At 38.7% G+C, this 21,430-nt stretch overlaps 1 protein-coding gene and 1 pseudogene across 6 annotated transcripts in view; one reads left to right on the top strand and one right to left on the bottom strand.

Moving 5' to 3' along the window:
* USP54 (ubiquitin specific peptidase 54) overlaps positions 1-21,430 on the top strand; it is a 121,940-nt gene that overhangs the window by 2,400 nt on the left and 98,110 nt on the right. Inside the window, exons 1-2 of one of the 6 annotated variants that reach the window (XM_038534342.1) lie at positions 4,713-4,819; positions 20,493-20,595. The exons of 3 other annotated variants lie outside the window; for them this stretch is intronic. The gene's annotated coding sequence lies outside the window, so the exon portion shown is untranslated. Of the gene's footprint in view, positions 1-4,688; positions 4,820-20,492; positions 20,596-21,430 lie in introns of those variants that run through there. 2 more of the 6 variants (XM_038534341.1, XM_038534344.1) reach the window with 2 other exon arrangements.
* LOC111095487 overlaps positions 20,326-21,430 on the bottom strand; it is a 62,619-nt pseudogene continuing 61,514 nt past the window's right edge.

The following is a 21,430-nucleotide window of genomic DNA, read 5'->3' as shown; positions in this document are numbered from 1 at the left end:
TTTAAAATAAATATGACTATATGTTCTTAAGTCAATAATAGGCATAATAACTAACATTTGTTGAGTGATTATTAATGTGCCAGGCACATTATCTCATTTTTATCTTTATAACACTCTGCTTTTCAACAACTGGTACTAGTACTTCGGTTTTATTTATTTTTATTTATTTATATATTTTTTAAGATTTTGCTTATTTATTCATAGAGACACAGAGAGAGGCAGAGACACAGGCAGAGGGAGAAGCAGGCCCCCTACAGGAAGCCTGACGTAGGACACTCCAGGATCACACCCCAGGCTGCAAGTGGTGCTAAACCCCTGCGCCACCAGGGCTGCCCAGTACTTCAGTTTTATTTTTTTTATTTTTTTATTTTTTATTTATTTATTTATGATAGTCACACAGAGAGAGAGAGAGAGAGAGGGGCAGAGACACAGGCAGAGGGAGAAGCAGGCTCCATGCACCGGGAGCCCGACGTGGGATTCGATCCCGGGTCTCCAGGATCACGCCTTGGGCCAAAGGCAGGCGCCAAACCGCTGCGCCACCCAGGGATCCCCAGTACTTCAGTTTTAAAGACAAGAAAATGGAAGCTTAAGAAATTAAGGAAGTTGGTAAAGATCACAGAGCTAGTAAATGGCAAATTAGGGATTGGAGTTGGAAATATATGTGATTGGAAAACCTAAGCAAGATTCTTTTCTTTTGCAGGGAGGGTACTTTGGGATTTGGGGACCAGAGATTGAAGGTAGAATTGGCCAGAAGACCAGAATTCAATCTCTGCATCTTTGTTCATAGATTTTTCTCCCTCAAATATTTACACTACATATGGGGCCTAATTTGAATATTAGTATGATGCTAAATAGGAGGTTTGTATTGTTGTACAGAGAATTGAGTAAATTGCTATATTTGTGTTGTATATGATTGTATAGGGAGCTATGCTTGGAAAAATAGTTGTAACAAGTAATTGTTAACGTTTGGAGTCTCCTAGAAAGTGATCATTTTAATGGAAACAGTTATCTATATTCATATGCAATATAGGGCAAATGTTATTAAAACAGACTTTAAGAGATTTAGTCAGACTTTTTTTTTTTGTTTTAGACTTTTTTTTTTTATATTACTCGGGGTTTTGGTTTTTTTGTATTGAGAAAAATGTATATACATATCACATGTATTTTTACTTTTGCATTCAGACTTTTAAAACTCTGTATTCCAAAGTCTAAAATCTGATTTTCTGATTGAAATTAAAATTTTATATTTTACTACATGGTTTCTTTAGAAATCTAAGTGAGAATGAAATATACCATCATTGTTGATACTTAAGTCTAGATTTAATGCTTAGAGGTGGGTGAGTCCAATACATTTCCTTTTATATTAAGGAAACTAAAGCCTAGAGGAACTTTTTTTTTTTTTTTTGAAGATTTTATTTATTTATTCATGAGACACACACACACACACACAGAGGCAGAGACCGCAGAGGGAGAAGCAGGCTCCATGCAGGGAGTGCAGACATGGGACTCCATCCTGGGGCTCCAGGATCACACCCTGGGCTGAAGGCCGCGCTAAACCCCTGAGCCACCCGGCTGCCCCCTAGAGGAACTTTAAATCACTTGCTAAAGTCACAAAGCTTCAATGTCCCAGGTGTTCTGATTTGCAACTCTTTCTTTTAATGTACCACATTGCCAAATTATATTTAATAATTGCTATGCATAGAGTTATGGATGCTCTCAGCCAATTTCAGGAAACCAGTGTTTTCAGGAGGCTATTGATAGATGAGAGTACAAACTACTTGTTTCCCTTATACTGTATTTATACTTCCTACTTATAGTTAGGATAAATGCATTCAGATACTTTTATTCAGAGTCTTTTCACATTTGGTTTGCTAAATTGCTGTTTCATTTTTTTTGTGTGTGTCTAGATACATTACTGGCCCATTTTAACAAATGTTGATATGCCTTAAAAAAAGTGGAGGCGGGCAGCCCCGGTGGCTCCGAGGTTTGGCGGTTTGGCGCCGCCTTTAGCCCAGGGCCGGATTCCAGAGACCAGGGATCCAGTCCCGCATAGGGCTCCCTGCATGGAGCCTGCTTCTCCCTCTGCCTGTGTCTCTGCCTCTCTCTCTCTATGTCTCTCATGAATAAATAGAATCTTTAAAAAAAAAGTGGAGGCATACAACTATGTTGTAATACATAATAATTCTTTTTTCTTTTTTTTTTTAATTTATTTATTTTAGGGATCCCTGGGTGGCGCAGCGGTTTGGCGCCTGCCTTTGGCCCGGGGCGCGATCCTGGAGACCCGGGATTGAATCCCACATCAGGCTCCCGGTGCATGGAGCCTGCTTCTTCCTCTGCCTATGTCTCTGCCTCTCTCTCTCTCTCTCTCTCTGTGACTATCATAAATAAAATAAAAATAAAAATAAAAAAAAGATTTATTTATTTTAGAGTGAGTGCATGGAGATAGGTGCATGAATGAGTAGGGGGAGGAGCAGAGAGAGAGAATCCCTGCTGAGCACCAAGCCCGGCCTGGGACTTGATTCCGGGACTCTGAAATCATGACCTGAGCCAAAAATCAAAATGTTGAATTGATTGAGCCACCTGGGCACCCATGTAATATATGATATTCTTAAGACATACAGATTTAAAGATGAGTCAGGTGAAGTTTTTTTCATTGAGTTGATTTTTTTGCAGCAGTCCATCTATAGGCTGGAGTAGCATGTGGGTGTGAATGAGATTCTGTGTTTTCTAGCATCTTTTAACTAAGTGGGCTGGGTGCCCATGTTTTCCATGTGACTTATTTTTGAGGCATTGATACTTTTTTCTAAGAAAAGTTTGGAGTGGGACTCCTGGGTGGCTCAGCGGTTGAGCGTCTGCTTTTGGTTCAGGGCGTGACCCCGGGTCCGGGGATGGAGTCCCACATCGGGCTCCCTGTGAGGAGCCAGCTTCTCTCTCTGCCTGTGTCTCTGCTTCTCTCTCTCTAATGAATAAATAAATAAGTCTTAAAAAAAAAGGTTTGGAGCAAGAGAGTGTGATGAGGGGAAGAGCATGGAACTTCTTTCTATCCCAGAAGGGCTGAAAACCGAAAAGAGTAGTTGATATGTGTAAAGTGGGTAATGGTCTAAAAATATTCATTAACTCTCAGTCTCCACAGGAGAACCTGAAGACCTTTTTTGCTACTTTGATACACACACCCTTTGGAAAGGTTATGTTCATTTACACTCCTCCAGGGATGAGTGGAAAAAATATAAATTTCCTAGCACTTATATCAGCAATGATAAATAGACGTTGAACGAAGTAAAAACAGTTTATATGATAGGTGAAAAGTGAGATCTCATTTTAAATTTCTATTTCTTTGATTGCCTGTGAAGATGAACATTTTTCTATATTTTTCTTTCTTGACATCATTGTTTGTTTGTTTTTTAAGATTTTATTTATTCATGAGAGACAGAGAGAGAGAAAGAGAGAGGCAGAGACACAGGCAGAGGGAGATGCAGGCTCCATGCAGGGAGCCCGACATGGGACTTGATCCTGGGTCTGCAAGACCACACCCTGGGCTGAAGGCGGCCCTAAACGGCTGAGCCACCCGGGCTGCCCCCACATCACTGTTTATTTCTTCTTTATAACACTTAAAATTTTTTAAAAAAGATTTTATTTATTTATTCATGAGAGACAGAGAGAGGGGCAGAGACATAGGCAGAGAGAGAAGCAGGCTCCACACAGGGAGCCCAGCGCTGGACTCAATCCTGGGGATCGAGGATCAGGCCCTGGGCTGAAGGCGCGCTAAACCGCCGAGCCACCCAGGCTGCCCAAGATTTTGTTTTTAAATAATTTCTACATCCACCTACCTGGGTGGCTCAGAGGTTGTGTCTGCCTTCAGCCCGGGTCATGAATCCCACGTTGGGCTCCCGGTGCATGGAGCGCTTCTCCCTCTGCCTATGTCTCTGCCTCTCTCTCTCTCTCCCTCCGTGTGACTATCATAAGAAAAAAAAAAAAAAAGGATTATGTCCTTTATCAATAAATAGACAGCTGTGTCAGAGTAAATGTTTTCTTAGAAGTAGTAAAACTGAGCGGCACCTGGCTGGCTCAGTAGTTGAGTGTCTGCCTTTGGCTCAGGTTGTGATCCTGTGATCTCTGCCTATATCTCTGCCTCACTCTCTGTGAATCTCATGAATAAATAAATAAAATCTTAAAAAATAAAAAAAAAGTAGTAAAACTGAGTAGCTAACTTGAGTTTTCACGATTTAGTTCTAACTGCATATAGTACATTTAGCTGCCTTGGTTAATTGAGACTTGTGAACAGGACAAACAGTAAGAGATGTAGAAGCATTATAAATCCTGGTGTAGGAAAATGAGTTGTAAATTCTGGAAAATAGGGTGATTCTGGTAAGGTCTGACTCTGGGTAAGGATCTGTTGAAACAAACAGCTCAAGGTTCACAAGGTAGTACTGAAGGACCTGATCTCCATTGTAGCTGAAAATTCAGTTCTCTGGTGAGTCCATAATTAGAGCAGCAGCAGTAGCTGCTGTTGCCACTGCTGCCTGAACTTTGTGGCTGTGTGAAGTGGCTAGAGCAGGAAATGATTCCATGGCACCAGGCGTGTATAGGGAAGGACTTGTTCTGGCTCTGGCCAAGTGGTTGCACAGGTTGTGGGTGTCACTTTAAACATACAAAGACCTGTTTGCTGGAGGAGGAGCAGCTTCCTGAGGATCAGGTGCGTATCTGAAGGGATGAGCTCATCCTTCTACCCAGACCTGATCTAGACGCGGAGTGAATGTTTTCCTAATTGCAAGTCCTGCAGCTGGGAGAAGCAGGAAATGATTGAAGCTTCAGGCAGTTTGTGAGTAGCAAAAAAATAGAAGCAATTTGGGAACTCTTTTGAAGCATGTAGCTATGAATATCAGGTTGAAGGTGACACACATGGACAATCTGTCTTTCTCTAAGTTGAGGACTGCAGTAAAGTGGTGGGTTGAAGAAAGCTTTGGTAGTTCTAACTTTAATGATTCTTTTGGAGGTGACTTAATAATTTGTTTTTTTTTTTTTTTTTTTTTTTTTTTTTTTTTTTTTTTTTTTTAATAATTTGTTTTTTATACTGTCTTGTTTGCTGCTTTGGGAAATAAGAATTTTGGGGGATCCTTTTTAATTTCCAGGTATGGGAATTTTTTTCTTTATGGCTTTTTTGAGCTTCGGTTGATGGGACTTATCCTACTTTATCTATCTATCTATCTATCTATCTGTCTATTTATTTATTATCCTACTTTTGAAGTCCACTGTGCTGGCTTTCAGAGCCCTATGCATGATTCTATTCTATTTTTTTTTTTTGTTGTTGTTGTTGGTTTGTTTTAATTTACCTAAACTATTTACTTTAAGGCTCTTTAAAAGGAAATTGGTTTAGAGGCATCTGGGGACTTAGTTGGTTGAGCCTTGACTCTTAGCTTCTGCTTGGGTCATGGTCTTGGGTCAAGGGATTGAGCCTGGCATGTGTGTGTGTGTGTGTGTTTTGCGGAAGGAGGGGGGGTGTCCTGCTCAGCAGGGAGTCTGCTTGAGAGTCTCTCTCCCTGTCTTTCTACCCCATCCTCTTTTCCTCTCCCTCAGTGCCGTGCATATGCATGCTTTCTGTCTCTCTAAATAAATAAATAAAATATAAAAAAATGAAATTGCTTAAAAAATATCCATTATTTATTTTTTATTAAACTTCTTATTATTTTGAGATAACTCTAGATTCATGTAGAGTTAGGAGAGATCTGTTATACTCTTTACCCAGTTTTCCTGAATGGTAACACCTGGCAAAACTATAGTACGATATAACCAGGATTTTTTTTTAAAGATTTTATTTATTTATTCATGAGAGACACAGAGAGAGAGAGGCAGAGGGAGAAGCAGATTCCATGCAGGGAGCCCGATGTGGGACTTGATCCCGGGTCTCCAGGATCAGGCCCTGGGCTGAAGGTGGCACTAAACCACTGAGCCACCCGGGCTACCCCACAACCAGGATATCAGTAAAGTTACAAAATATTTTCATCACCACAGTATCCATCATGTTGCCCTTTATGGCTATACTCACTTCTTTGCACACCCCTTATTTAACCCCTGTCAACCGCTAATCATAAAATCAGTTTTTAAGCAAGAAATTTAAAAAAAGATTTTATTTATTTGAGAGAGAGATTGAGAGTTTGTGCACAAGCAGGAGGAGGGGCAGAAGGAGAGGGAGAAGCAGGCTCCCCACTGAGCAGGGGGCTGGAATTGGGGCTCAATCTCAGAATCCTGGGATCTTGAGCTGAGCAGTGGGCTTAATCCACTTAGCCAATCAGGCACCCCTTAAGCAAGGAATTTTATGTGCAATCTTAAGTAGTTCTGTGTTAGAAATCCACATAGTCTTAATGAAAAGAGCCCTGGACTGGGATAGAAGATTTTGGCTTATGGTAGCTCTTTGACCTTGGGCAAATAATTTTAATTTCCCCGTGGTTCAGTTTCCTTAAGCATAAACCGGCACAATGGTATAGTACTTTCTATCTAACCTATTTATAGGATTTTGAGAAATTGTAAAGTTTTTTTTTTAAGAAAATATGTTCTATATAGATTATTATTAGCAGCAAGGATGATAGTTTTCAAGTTAGAAAATATAAAGCGATTTGTAACCAGAAACTAGCCCAGGGTGTTAAGAGTGAATATTTAAAGATGAATTTAAATCTTAAGCCTCAATTGAATTTCACAGTGCTGAATTAACTAATGATCTCAGAGCCACTGGTTAGTCTTTGAGAAATCATAAAAACCAAAGAGAGACAAATGTTCTGATATCTAAAAAGAGGAAAGTAGTTGGAAAACTGAAATGAATGTTAAATTCTAGAAAAATTATAAATGATTAAACAGACGAAATGGGGTAGTAAACAAAAGCAGTTGATGGGTGATTTTTCAAAAATTACTTCTATTTCCATTTTTTAATTCTGTTACTTCTATTTAGAAGTATGAGGTAGTAAGTCAGGGGATTGTTCTAGTTATAGTCATAATCCCACAGTTTCATAGTTTTTCATGATGCATTTGTGAATGTTATGTAGTAAAATATGGTTTGGTTAATTGATTAGGTGAATGTATAGACAATTGAATAACTGTACCCATTTAGATTCTTGGCTTCACCAGGAAAGTCTCTGATGGATTATTTTTGGACCTTAGATAGAATGAAAATTGAAAAAAAAACATATTAATTATGTAAGTATTGCAAAGCTGTAGGAGTAGTTAATATGACAGATGATGAATAAAGCCTAAAAAATTATAGCCACAGGGTGAAATTATAGGCCCAAACTGAAATTAAATTTAACAGAGATCATCCATATGTTTAAATTCAGAACCTCAAATGTATAAGAACAGGATAAGAAAGATCTGGTTGTAGTGGTAGTTCGTGTGAAAAATATCTGGAAGTTTTGGTTAATCACAAATGTAGCATGAACTGGCTATGAAACATGCTGCTAAAAACACCTTCAGCTATATTGCCAGAAGTTTACCCAGGTCACAAAAGTATTGATCCCAATATATTTTTGTACGAGTTGGAAGCACATTTTGCGTGTTTGTTTAAATGGACACTAAGTTGAGAGCATTCCAAGGAAGGCAGATAAGACTATAAATGAACTAAAAGCCATTTATATAGAAAAGTGTTGGGACTTGGGGAAGATAGTGTTGATAAGTTTTAAAACTGTAAATGAAACATTTATAATCCCAACATCCACAATTAACCGCTCTTAGCTGTTCTTTTAGAAATAAAAAAATTTAGATAATGCTAAAGCCCTTATGCTCTTTCTCCCTACAAGGAACTCTATCTTATTCTTACCAAGGTAATATATGTGCATAGTTTCAAAAATTCAAATAGTAGTATATGCTTAGAAGGAAAAATAGCAGTTATCCCATCCCTAGAGGAAACCATACTCATATATCTTAAATATTTTTTTTCAAAGATTTTTATTTATTCATGAGAGACACACACACACAGAGGCTGAGAAACAGGCAGAGGGAGAAGCAGCTCATGCAGGGAGCCCAATGTGGGACTTGATCCCAGGCCCCAGGATCATGCCCTGAGCCAAAGGCAGACGCCCACCCGCTGAGCCACCCAGGCATCCCGGTATTTCTAATGGAATAGTTACAACACTTGCTTTTAAAAATTAGTAAACCTGTATACAGTGTCATAGAAGATGAGCCTTTGGTTCTTTTATTTTTTATTTTTTTTCTTCTGTGGTTTCATCTTTTTTTTTTCTTTTTTTTTTTAATTTATTTTTTATTGGTGTTCAATTTACTAACATACAGAATAACCCCCAGTGCCCGTCACCCATTCACTCCCACCCCCCGCCCTCCTCCCCTTCTACCACCCCTAGTTCGTTTCCCAGAGTTAGCAGTCTTTACGTTCTGTCTCCCTTTCTGATATTTCCCACACATTTCTTCTCCCTTCCCTTATATTCCCTTTCACTATTATTATTATTATTATTATTATTTTTTAATTTATTTATTCATGATAGTCACACGGAGAGAAAGAGAGAGGCAGAGACACAGGCAGAGGGAGAAGCAGGCTCCAAGCACCGGGAGCCCGACGTGGGATTCGATCCCAGGTCTCCAGGATCGCGCCCTGGGCCAAAGGCAGGCGCCAAACCGCTGCGCCACCCAGGGATCCCTCACTATTATTTATATTCCCCAAATGAATGAGAACATATAATGTTTGTCCTTCTCCGACTGACTTACTTCACTCAGCGCCTTTGGTTCTTTTAAATGCATAAATGTCTTTTCCCTTATATTCTCAATATGGCTATGTAATTTAGGGGGTTAAGTCATTATTTTTTATTTTACACAGATTACTGAACCTGAGCCATATAATGTACAGTGATTTTAAATATTTTCTTATACAACTTTTGATTTTCCTTAGGCATAATTAATTGCCTTACTTTTCATATTTGTTCAGTTTTTAAAGTTCAGATTACTAAATCACTCCCAGATTCCCAGCCAGGACCATACAACTCTGCCCTATTTATTCAAATCCAATAGATTATCAATTTTTTTTAATCCTTAGAGATCTACTTTGTATATTCTGTATATTCCTCTATATTCTGCTCTAGCCTGGGTTCGTTGTTAGGTAGGCCTGGTTGCTCTGCAGCTCTCACCTGGGATTTCCTTTCACTGTCATTCCTGGGAATTCTGTTTTCTGAATTACATGTCGTTTTCTTTCTTGGTTTACCCCCTCATTTTGGTGAAGTACATGCTCCAGCAGCTCTCTGGGAGTTAACATTTATAGGAATTAAATTTTTTGAAATCTTGCATATATGAAAATGTTTTTATTCTACCCTCCATATTAAGTAATACTCCCTTTGGGAATAGAATTTTCTGTTGGACATCATTTTTTTCATTATTTTAAAGGTATTGGCATTTTCCTCTTGTATTGCCTACGAAAAGTCTAATATGATTCTTTTTATTTTTACAAAAACAAATGGTATTTTATTAAGAAATAAAATACGTAATTTCTACTAAAATAGGCTGGGTGTTTGCAGTGCATACACTTACTTCAGAATTCTACAGAAAATGTAGTGTTTTGGGTTGCCTGGGTTGCTCAGCGGTTGAGGTCTGCCTTCTGCTCAGAGTGTGATCACATCAGTCCCAGGATGGAGTCCCGTATCAGGCTCCTTGCATGGAGCCTGCCTCTCTCTGTGTTTCCCATGGATAAGTAAATAAAATCTTAAAAAAGAAAAGAAAAGAAAATGTAGTGTTTTTATATGCACGAATTCCTTTTTTTTTTTTTTTAATATTTTATTTACTTATTCATGAGAGAGGTAGACACAGGCAGAGGGGGAGAAGCAGGCTCCTTCTGGGAAGCCTGATGTGGGACTCTAACCCAGGACCCCCAGATCACGACCTGAGCCAAAGGCAGATGCTCAACCACTTAGCCACTCAGGTGCCCTATGCACTAATTCTTTTTTTAAGATTTTTTAATTTATTAATTCATGAGAGAGACACAGAGAAAGAGAGAGTGAGGCAGAGACACAGGCAGAGAGAGAAGCAGGCTCCATGTAGGGAGCCTGAAGTGGGACTCGATCCCCGGTCTCCAGGATCATGCTCTGGGCTGAAGGTGGTGCTAAATGCTGAGCCACCTGGGCTGCCCCATCTGTGCACTAATTCTTATCAAGGAATTGGGATCCTACTACTGAAGGGCTCCATTATTCTTTTTTTTTTTTTTTTTTTTTTTCAGTAGACTCCATGCCCAGCATGGAGTCCAATGCAGGGCTGGAATTCTGAGATTAAGACCCCAGTTGAGATCAAGAGTCAGATGCTTAACGAACTGAACTACCCCGGCACCCTGCTCCATCATTCTTTAAAAAAAAAAAAAAATTTTTTTTTTTTTGTTAAATATACCTAACATAAAGCTTACCATTTTAACCATTTAATTATACTCTTGAAGTATAATTCTGTGGCATTCAGTACGTTTACATTGTTGTGCAGGCTGATGCCATTCTGATTTAATTCCTTTGTTACCTTTTCTTCCTTCTCTCTAGAAACTTACGGAATATTCTCTTTATTCCTAGTGTTCTACAGTTTAGTATTATTTGTGCTATAGTGTGGATTTTTAAATTCATTATGCTAAGGGCTCTGTGATTCCTTTATTTTATTTTATTTTTTTTAAATTTTTTATTTATTTATGATAGTCACACAGAGAGAAAGAGAGAGAGGCAGAGACACAGGCAGAGGGAGAAGCAGGCTCCATGCACCGGGAGCCCGATGTGGGATTCGATCCCGGGTCTCCAGGATTGCGCCCTGGGCCAAAGGCAGGCGCCAAACTGTTGCGCCACCCAGGGATCCCTGTGATTCCTTTAAAATTGAAAACTTAAGATCTTAAAATCTGGGATTTTTTTGTACTTTTTCTTCCATACTTTTCTGTTTTTTTGGAAAGCCTGGATTGATTCTTTGTCTTTTAATCTATTTTCTTTTTTCTGTCTTTATATTTTACTTTTTTTTTTTAGAAAAAATTTTTTTAAAAAGATTTTATTTTTTTATTCATGGGAGAGAGAGAGAGAGAGAGAAGCAGACTCCATGCAGGGAGCCCGACATGAAACTCGATTCCGGGTCTCCAGGATCAGGCCCTGGCTGAAGGCAGTGCTAAACCGCTGAGCCACCGGGGCTGCCCTATATTTTACTTTTTAGGAGATTTCCTTAAATTTGTCTTTCAAATTTTTTCATTGAACTTTGTTATTATTTCTTGATTTAGAGATGTAAAATTTTATCTAAGAAATACATTTTAGAATTTTAAGTCTTCTTATATTCTCTGCATTGTCTGTTTCCTTTAAGCTCCTCCCTAACTCCATTTGAGTACCATCAGCTGTATGTATTTATAGGTGTTCTTTTGTGCTGATTAGTTTTCCCAGATGGAAGTTCTCCAGTTTCCTGCCAGGGGAGCTTGGAGTCTGAGTACCAATACTTTGGTGCTGAGAGGTAAGAGAGAGACTGGGGATCTCCCCATTCAGTGTATAGACTTCCACTTAGTCTCCTCATGCTTTTTATTTTTTATTATTTTTTAAACTTTCATTTATTTATTCATGAGAGACATAGAGAGAAAGAGAGGCAGAGACACAGGCAGAGGGAGAAGCAGGCTCCATGCAGGGAGCCCCACGTGGGACTCGATCCTGGGTCTCCAGGATCACACTCTGGGCTGAAGGCAGCGCTAAACCGCCGAGCCACCCGGACTGCCTTTTTTAAAAAGATTTTATTCATCCAATCATGAGAGACACACAGAGAGAGGCAGAGACACAGGCAGGGAGAGAAGCAGGCTCCACACAGGGAGCCTGATGTGGGGGCTCGATTCCCGGATCCAGGGATCATGCCCTGAGCCAAAGGCAGACGCTCAACCACTGAGCCACCCCAGACGAACCTAAAGATTGGACTTTATATTGAATTAAAAACATCCCTAATTGTAGTAAGGCATCTTACCCTGGTTAGCTGCTGTGCCTGGTGTCCCCTATCACACGCCCTCTGGCTTATACTTCAGAAAGTAAGATATAGGGAGGAGGCATTTGCCTGGCTGTATAGGATTGAAAGAGAGAATTTGATGCATTTACTGCTTAAACACAGTTTAAATTGCTTTTCCATTTTTGAGTTCCCTCCCACATTCCATCCTTCAAAGGGTTCCAATTCCTGAGCCTTTCCTGGGTTCTGTAGTAGGAGTATGTATGCTTTTGTTTGCCAACATTTACCCTCTGGTTCTTTCTCTGGTATGTTAATCAATTACCACACATTTATCTGCTTCCCAGCTTCTAAAATTTTGTGTAAATTCTACCCCTGCAGTCATTTACTTTCTCAGTTTCTTTGTCCATGTGGATTTTTATCTTTTGTATTCCTTTTTATTTTTAGTGGAGAATTAAATTAGGAGGGAGTAGAGGTAAATTGTTTAATTCACATATTTAAATAGAAATGCAATCCATTTCTTAGAGTTTTGTATATGTATTCACAACTAATATATAGTAGTGCTCTATGTGTTTTAAATTTTAACATAAATGGGGATCCCTGGGTGGCGCAGCGGTTTGGCGCCTGCCTTTGGCCCAGGGCGCGATCCTGGAGACCCGGATCGAATCCCACGTCGGGCTCCCGGTGCATGGAGCCTGCTTCTCCCTCTGCCTGTGTCTCTGCCTCTCTCTCTCTGTGTGACTATCATAAATAAATAAAAAAATTTTTAAAAAAAATTTTAAATTTTAACATAAATGAGGGCACCTGGCTGGCTCAGTCAGTAGAGCATGCATCGCACAACTCTTGATATTGGGTCACGCCCCATGTTAGGTGTAGAGATCACTTAAAAATAGAATATTTAAAAATAGAAAATAAAAATTTTACATATATTGGGATACCTTGCTGTCTCAGTCAGTAGGGCATGCAACTCTTGTTCTTGGGATTGTGAGTTCACCCCCAGGTTTGGTGTAAAGATTACTTAAAAAAAAGAAACCTTAGAATTTTTACATAAGTGGAATATTTTAGGGGTAATTCTGTATTTTTTCCTCACTACTATGTTGTGATCTAATGTTTAAATAAATAGATCTAGTTTATCTATTTTGAATGATACATAGCAATAAATCTTATTATAGTACATTGTATTTATTACACATTGTATAGTACATTATATAGTACATTGTATTTATTAATTACCCTTTGAGCATTTAATTTGTTTTTCTTTTTCTCTATTTAATAAAGATACATGTGTGAGAATTTTTTTCTTTTTCTTTTTTTGAGAATTTAAGCTACAATGAGAAGTAAAATTTCTAGGTGTATTAGTTATCTATTGCTATGTAACAAATTACCTCAAAACTTAGTGACTTACTTAAAGCAACAAATATTTATCTCAGTTTCATGTGTGCTACCCTATGACCCAGCAATTCCACTACTGGGGATTTACCTCAAAAGATACAGATGTAATGATCCAAAAGGGCACTTGCACCCCAGTGTTTATAGCGGCAGTGTCCACAATAGCCAAACTATGGAAAGAGCCCTGATGTCTATCGAGAGATGAATGGGTATTACAAAGATATGGTAAATATGTATAATGGAATACTACTCAGCCATCAAAAAAGTGCAGTCTTGTCATTTGCAACAAGGTGCATGGAACTAGAGGGTATTATGCTAAGCGACATAAGTCAATCAGAGAAAGAATTATTATATGATCTCATATGTGAAATTTAAGAAACAAAACAGGATCATAGGGAAAGGAAGGAAAAAATAAAACAATATGAAATTAGAAAGGGAGACAAACCATAAGAAACTCTTTTTTTTTTTTTTTTTTTTGAGACTCTCTTAATCATAGAAAACAAACTGAGGATTCCTGGAGGGGAGGGGGTAGGGGGATGGGATAACTGGGTCATGGGCATTAAGGAGGGCACTCGATGGAATGGCTACTGGGTGTTATATAAGACTGATGAATCACTGAACTCTGCCTCTGAAACTAATAATACACTATATGTTAATTGAAAAAAAGGTTCATTTATTTGAATGTGAAAAAAAATAAAGTTCTTAAGTTTTGATTACAAAAAAAAAAAAAAAAAAAGCAACGGAATCAAGATGTGTCTCCCATAGGTTGCAGTCAGGTTGTTAGCTAGAGTTTCGGTTTCATCTGAAGATTTAACTGGAGGAGGATCTGCTTCCAAGTTCTCTTATGTGGTTATTGGGAGGATTTAGTTCCTCATGGGTTGATTGACTGAGGGCCTTAGTTCCTTGCTGGTTTGTTGGCTGGAGGCCTTTTTCAGTTCCTTGTCCTGTGGGATTCACCACAGAGCAGTTTAAAACACCACAACTGGCTTCCATGACAGTGAAGAAGCCAGAGGCCAGAGTCTGTAATCTAATCTAGGAAATGACATTCTATCACTTTTGCCATTTTTTGTTTATTAGAAGTAAATCATCAGGTCCAGCCTGTATTCAAAGAGTGGGGCTTAAAAAAACACACACACACACACAAAGAGGGGCTTATGGGCATGAATAAAGTTGTGTACCACACTGAGTCATACTTGCACTAGAATATTTAGCCCGAAAGAGGTGATTAAAGGAACATATGAGTTTTGTCTTACGTATTTGGAAGGCTTATGTTATGTAAAGAGAGTATATCTACTTGATTTTGGATCAGAGATTGAACTAAGGATGATGGGTGTAAAATAAGATCTGCTGCCTTGGGGTGTCTGGGTGAGTCAGTTGGTTGAACATCTGACTCTTAGTTTCAGCTCAGGTCATGATCTCATAGATTGTGAGATCGAGCCCTGTGTGGGGCTCCCCAGTCAGCAGGAAGTCTTCTTGAAGATTCTCTCCCTCTGTTCCTGCCCCCTTTGCATGCACGTGTGCACTCTCTGAAATGAATAAATAAATCTGGGCAGCCTGGGTGGCTCAGCGATTTAGCATCTGCCTTCAGCCTAGGGCGTGATCCTGGAGTCCCGGGATTGAGTCCCACATCGGGCTCCCTGCATGAAGCCTACTCCTCCCTCTGCCTGTGTCTCTGCCTCTCTCTCTCTCTCAAGAATTAATAAATAAAATCTTAAAAAATAATAAATCTTTAAAAAAATAAAATTTGCTGCCATATGGGATAATGTGCTCTCTGTAGTTGAACATATTCTGGCAGAGGCTGAGTGACTTGTAAAAAAGGTTATAAAAAGGATTCTTGCATTGGGTTAGAAAATTAAGTATGTGGTCTCCATTTTTTTATTTTTTAAGATTTATCTATTTATGAGAGAGACAGTGAGAGAGAGGGGCAGAGACATAGGCAGAGGGAGAAGCAGGCTTCCCACAGGGAGCCCATTGCAGGACTGTATACTGGATCCCAGGATCACACCCTGAGCTGAAGGCAGAGGCTTAACCCCTGAGCTACCCAGGTATCCCAAGTACATACTCTCTAAAGAGTCTTTCTACTCTAAGATTCTATAATTATAAGTGAATGAGTTTTAAACTGTTAGTATTTGAATTGTCTATTGGTTACTGATCAGGGACAAGTGTATAAATGTACATGGGTATTTGCACATATGGGATTTCATTTAGAAGACCCAGGTTAAGTTAAGAGGAGAACTATAAATTTATACCTTTATTACTGAAAAAAAATCAGTATTCATATCCTATTTTTACTTTATATTTTTTTGGCTACCCTAGAATGTTTACTAATACAATTCTTATTATATAGTGTTAGAAATGACTCAGTTTTTTTCTTCCAACAAAAATATTTTTATTGTGGGGGGATCCCTGGGTGGCTCAGCGGTTTGGCGCCTGCCTTCAGCCCAGGGCGTGGTCCTGGAGTCCGGGGATCGAGTCTCACATCAGGCTCCCTGCATGGAGCCTGCTTCTCCCTCTGCCTGTGTCTCTGCGCCTCTCTCTCTCTCTCTGTGTGTCTCTCATGAAAGCATAAATAAAATCTTTAAAATATATATTTTTATTGTAAAAAATAGAAAATACAAATAAGGAAAAAATAAACATTTATGTGTTTTGTTAAAAGGCACTTTATTTAATATATGTTAATTTATTAACATTGAACTCAAAATAGCACTGTAACTTATGCCTGAACGAATGTATATAACTGTATTTTCTCCAGAAGGCACATCACAGCCTTCTTGTACTTAGAAACACTGGACAGCACTTTAGCTCTATACTTGGGGGTCATTTTAAACAGTTAAATAACCAATCAAAAGCATAAAAATATGAAAAATGTGGCACTAAACATACCACAAAAAATAATTTTTTTATACTATGAAAGCTGAAACAAGCAAGCCAAGCAATGCCTAATTTGACCTTGGTTGGGAATGTGTACATCAGGCAACTAAAAATTTTTACCATTCTGTACATTCACATGTCTGTGATTGACCAAAGAAGTGCTGCAAATACTGATTTTGGGGTTACAAATATATTTTGATGAGTAGGCAAATTTGCACATATGGAACCCATGAATAATGAGGATTGATCCTGTGTGTGTGGATGTGTATGTGTGTATATGTAGTGGCTTTTGTTTTCCATTTTGTTTAATTTTATGAGAATGAAATAATTTTTGAAAGTACTCTTATAATTTGTTCCTCTCACCCAACATCCTAATCATTCATTCAACAAGTTTTTTTTTTTTTCAATAAGTATTTCTGTTTTGCCCATTATTTATCCACATAGTGTCCTAGACTCTGGAAATGCCTTAGCAAACAAGATTGACAAAGTGCCTTAGGAAGCTTATAGTTAAGTACAACAACAAAATAAAGCAAGGTAAGGAGATAGGCTGGCAAGTGATAATTTTAGTTTAAAAAAATTTATTTTTTCATTGAAGTAGTATAGTTGAAACAGGTTATAATTTTGTATGAAGGGAAGTCCCTTTGAAGAGGATAACATTTAAGTAGAGACCTAAATGAAATGAAGGTTCAGAGTATACAAAGAGCTAAGGAATAGACATTCAGTGGAGAGAGAGAGATTAGCAAGTGAAGAAGCCTTGAGATGGGAAGTTGCTTGGAATCTTTGAAAAATGAAGGGCAAAGAACATTAAGAAAAGTTGAAGGTAGATCATTAGAGATTTAAGATAAGGAATCTAGATTTTATTCAGAATGTAGTGGGAAGATATTGGGATGTTTTATGTGCAGTAATGACATTAATTTATTAAAGATTATTCTGGAAAAGCCTTGCTTTTCCTCCTGTTGTTGTGTGGAGTGATTGGCTATAATGAAAACAAGGAGATCAAATAGGCTATTGTAGTGTTCTAGGCAGTAGATATAAGTGGCTTTGTTCTAGGATGGTAACAGTGGAGGTGGTGAGAGGGTTCTTTTTGATAGTACCCCCATAAGATTTGCTGATGAATTGATGAGGTCTTAAGGAAAGAAAAAGTCAAACATGGTTCCAACTTTGGCTAGAGCAAGTGAGTGAATAATAAGTAGTACTATTTACTAAGATAGGGAAGAATGTGGAGGAGCTGACTGGTTGTATTTGGTGAGAATTAAGTTTTTTTTTCTTTTGGACATGTTAGATTTGAGATACCTAGTAGACAACCAAGTGGTAATATTTAATAATAGGAAGTAGAATGTATAAGTCTGGACCTTAAGGGAAGAGAATGGGTCTGGAGATAAAAAGTATGTTTATGTCAGTAAATATTCATCTACAGCATAATTTTTTCATGGTTGAATCATGCTCCTGTTAGCAAGCCTTCTTGCTCAACTATAGACCCCAAAAGTAAAAACCAGAAAGAGGGATCCCTGGGTGGCTTAGCGGTTTAGCACCTGCCTTTGGCCCAGGGCGTGATCCTGGAGTCTCAGGATCAAGTCCCACATCAGGCTCCTTGCATGGAGCCTGCTTCTCCCTCTGCCTGTGTCTCTGCCTCTCTCTCTCATTCATGAATAAATAAGTAAAATCTTAAAACAAAAAAAACAAAAAAAAAACAAACAAACAGAAAGAGACAAGACGACTTAACTCCTATTCTAACTAAAACCCATAATGTTGGTTTCTTATAGCACTTTTCTTAATGCATGGACAGAGACATTTGCAATGACTGGAACCTTTCAACCGCCAGACCAGAAAAGCCCTGATAGCAACAGAATGCCTAGAAGACAACATCCCACCACATCCCCTTCCCTACCCATGATCACTGCTGAACACATACTGACCCCCATCCATGATTATGTGCTCTCTTGTGTTACCTCCCTGAACCTCTCGCTGTAGAGCCCCAGGTGTCCATCTTGCTGGCAGAGGTCAGTTGGTAAGGCTTGAGGCTGCTGCCTCCCCTAGCTGCCAGCACCTGAAGTAAATCTCTCACTTTCTCTTTTCCAAACCCTCGTCTCTTGAGTTACTGGCTTCTCTTGGGATGAGTTTATCCAAGTTTGTTCAGCAACGGTGTTGGCAAACCCATTGAAAACTGTGCTTTCAATATGTCCAGCCTGCTTGGGGTTTCTCACATTGGAGCATTTGGCCACAGCGGCACTCTAGAGCTTACCTGTTTATTCCCTGAATTAGTAACTATGACAGATCATTCTGTAACATTCTATTTTGTTGATATGCGTTGTATTTTGTGATGAATAATTTTGTAAATCCATATTTTTTTTTTAAATTTTTTTATTTATTGATGATAGTCATACAGAGAGAGAGAGAGAGGCAGAGACAGAGGCAGAGGGAGAAGCAGGCTCCATGCACCGGGAGCCCGACGTGGGATTCGATCCCGGGTCTCCAGGATCGTGCCCTGGGCCAAAGGCAGGCCCCAAACCGCTGCGCCACCCAGGGATCCCTGTAAATCCATATTTTAAACTAATTCCTGTAGGGTATTTGCAATGTAGTTTTGACGTTAATGAGAACTAGCTCAATTTGCACAAGTTAGGGGCCTTGTCCTTCACAAGGCTTTCTGCATTTGAGATGCCAACCACAAGTTCGGGAATCTCCAGGGCATTTGTATTTCTGACCGAATTCAGGAGTTCTGAGCCCCTCAGGTTTGATAATTCACTAGAACAACTTACAGAACTCAGGAAAGTTCTATACTTGTGATTACAGTTTTATCATAGCAAAAGGTTACAAATTTGAAAGGGGAGGGATACATAGGGCAAGGTCTAGGAGGCTCCCAAAAGCAAAGCTTCTGTGTCCTTAGTATGTATCATCCTCCCAGCACATCGATGTGTACTACCAACCAGAGAAGCTCACCAACTCTGTGTTCAGATTTTTTATTGGGGTTTCATTATGTAGATAGAAGTGATTGAATCACTGGCCATATGATGAACTCTGTCTTCAGCATCTTTCTATTCTCCAGAGGTCAGGCTAATATGTAGCTCAGTGCCCCAATCCTTTAATCACATACATGGTTGGTCTTTCTAGCATGGGCAGCCCCCATCTTGAAACTAGGGGCCCAGTATCAGTTACCTAGTTAGCATAAACCAAGTGCGGCTGGAAGAGCCAGCTTGAATAACACAGACACTCCTATCATTTGGGAAACTACAAAGGTTTAGAGGCGTACCTCCCAGGAACCAGGCACAAAGACCAGTCAAATTATTTATTATACAATAGTGTTAAAACACAATTCAGTTATTACTTCCTCTGGAAAGCCTTCCCAAGGGATTTTGTTCACATCTGTGTTACAGTTTTTCTTTTTCTCTTACTAGATTTTGAAGGCCCCTTGACTTTGTATCTCTTATATTACACTATATCTGGCTTACAGTAGTAGGTAGACTCAGTAAGTATTTAATGAATTAAAATATTTAAGATATAGTTCATGAGGAGATGAGAAGTTCAGTGTAGAATTCTCGTTAGAGTTTTAAAGTTCAAATAGAATCAATAGCTTCACTTCATTCCTTCATACTCCATTCATCATCATTTGCTCTGCTTTAATATTTTTATACCTTTTTTATGTGGACATCAAATTTGCAAAAGAAATAAAAAAGGAGATTTTGCTTTTTAAAATAATTTATCAACAGTATTTAAAGAGCAACCTTTTCTAATGCATTTAAAATATGCTAGAATTTGGGATCCCTAAGTGGCTCAGCGGTTTAGCGTCTGCCTTTAGCCCAGGGCGTGATCCTCGAGTCTCGGGATCGAGTCCCACATCGGGCTCCCTGTATAGAGCCTGCTTCTCCCTCTGCCTGTGTCTCTGCCTCTCTCTCTCTCTCTCACTGTGTCTCTCATGAATAAATAAAATAAAATAAAATAAAATAAAATAAAATAAAATAAAAATACCAGAATTCTACTTACACAATTTATAGGGACTACATTATCATACAATGCAAATATTATCATGCGGAACCTAGAGAATCTGTTTCCTTTTTCTGATCTTAAGGGTGAATAAATTCTAATGTCCTCTAATACGTCCTTTCTGTGCATAGGTACAGAGTACTTAAAAAATGTAATAATAAAAAAATTTTAAAAATGTAATAATATTTCCTAAACAAGTTTCTGTATTAAGATTAAATATAAATATATATATTATTTTATCCAAAATGTGTTTATTGGGATAGTTTCCCACTCCTCTTGATTCAGAGTGCTTTTAGTACTGCTTCCCACCTTGAAGGAGCATCCTTCTGTAAGCCTTGCTTTTCCTCCTGTAGACTGACAAAGGACAGTGGAGAAGCCAACACACAAAACTACTGTTTGTGCATGGCTGAAGATGGTACTGATTTTGTAGCATCCTGGACACTTCACATCTATGAGGTAGGAATTGGGACTCTGATTCAGGTGCTTCTTGTGGTTACTCCTCCTCCGGGGATGGGTGGAAGAGGTCATTCATGAGGGGCATGTTCTCATGGGGAGGTCATTACCACTGGAGAGCAAAAAATTATATTTGTAATGTCTTTATAATCTTTAGGCTACCTCTGAGACAGCATTTCACTGGCATGTATCCTTTTTCGAGTAGGAAATACACTAGAAATTATTTGCATGAGATTTATTTTTCCTCTGTTACATAATTTTTCATTTGCATGAGATTTAAAAAAACTCACTACTGGGGGGGATCCCTGGGTGGCTCAGCGGTTTGGCACCTGCCTTCCGTCCAGGGCATGATCCTGGAGTCCTGGGACTGAGTCCCGCGTCAGGCTCCTTGAATGGAGCCTGCTTCTGCCTCTCTGTCTCTGTCTGTCTGTCTCTCTTTTTCTGTGTCTCTCATTAATGAATAAATAAAATCTAAAAAAAACAACAGCAACAACTCACTACTGACTTTAAGTTCCTATCCTTTTCATAAACTTTAAAACAGGTTTTGTGTTTTAGATTTACAGAAAAATTGAGATGATAGTACAAAGAGTTATAAATAATTCCTCATCCAGTTTTCATTATCATTAACATCTTAGAGCAGATTTATTGCAGTTAATCAATATTGATACATTATTATTAACCACTTCAAATTTCCTCAGCTTTTATCTAATGTCTTTTCTTTGTCCCAGGGTCCCATCCAGGATACCACATTAATTTAGTAGTCATGTCTCCTTAGGCTCTGCTTGGCTGTCACAGCTTTTGAGACTTTCCTTGTTTTTGATGACCTTGATAGTTTTGA

Source organism: Canis lupus, chromosome 4 (genome assembly GCF_011100685.1).
Source record: "Canis lupus familiaris isolate Mischka breed German Shepherd chromosome 4, alternate assembly UU_Cfam_GSD_1.0, whole genome shotgun sequence".
Taxonomy (NCBI): domain Eukaryota; kingdom Metazoa; phylum Chordata; class Mammalia; order Carnivora; family Canidae; genus Canis; species Canis lupus.
The sequence above is the reverse complement of the archived record's forward strand: the minus strand, read 5'-3'. Positions and strand labels throughout refer to the sequence as shown.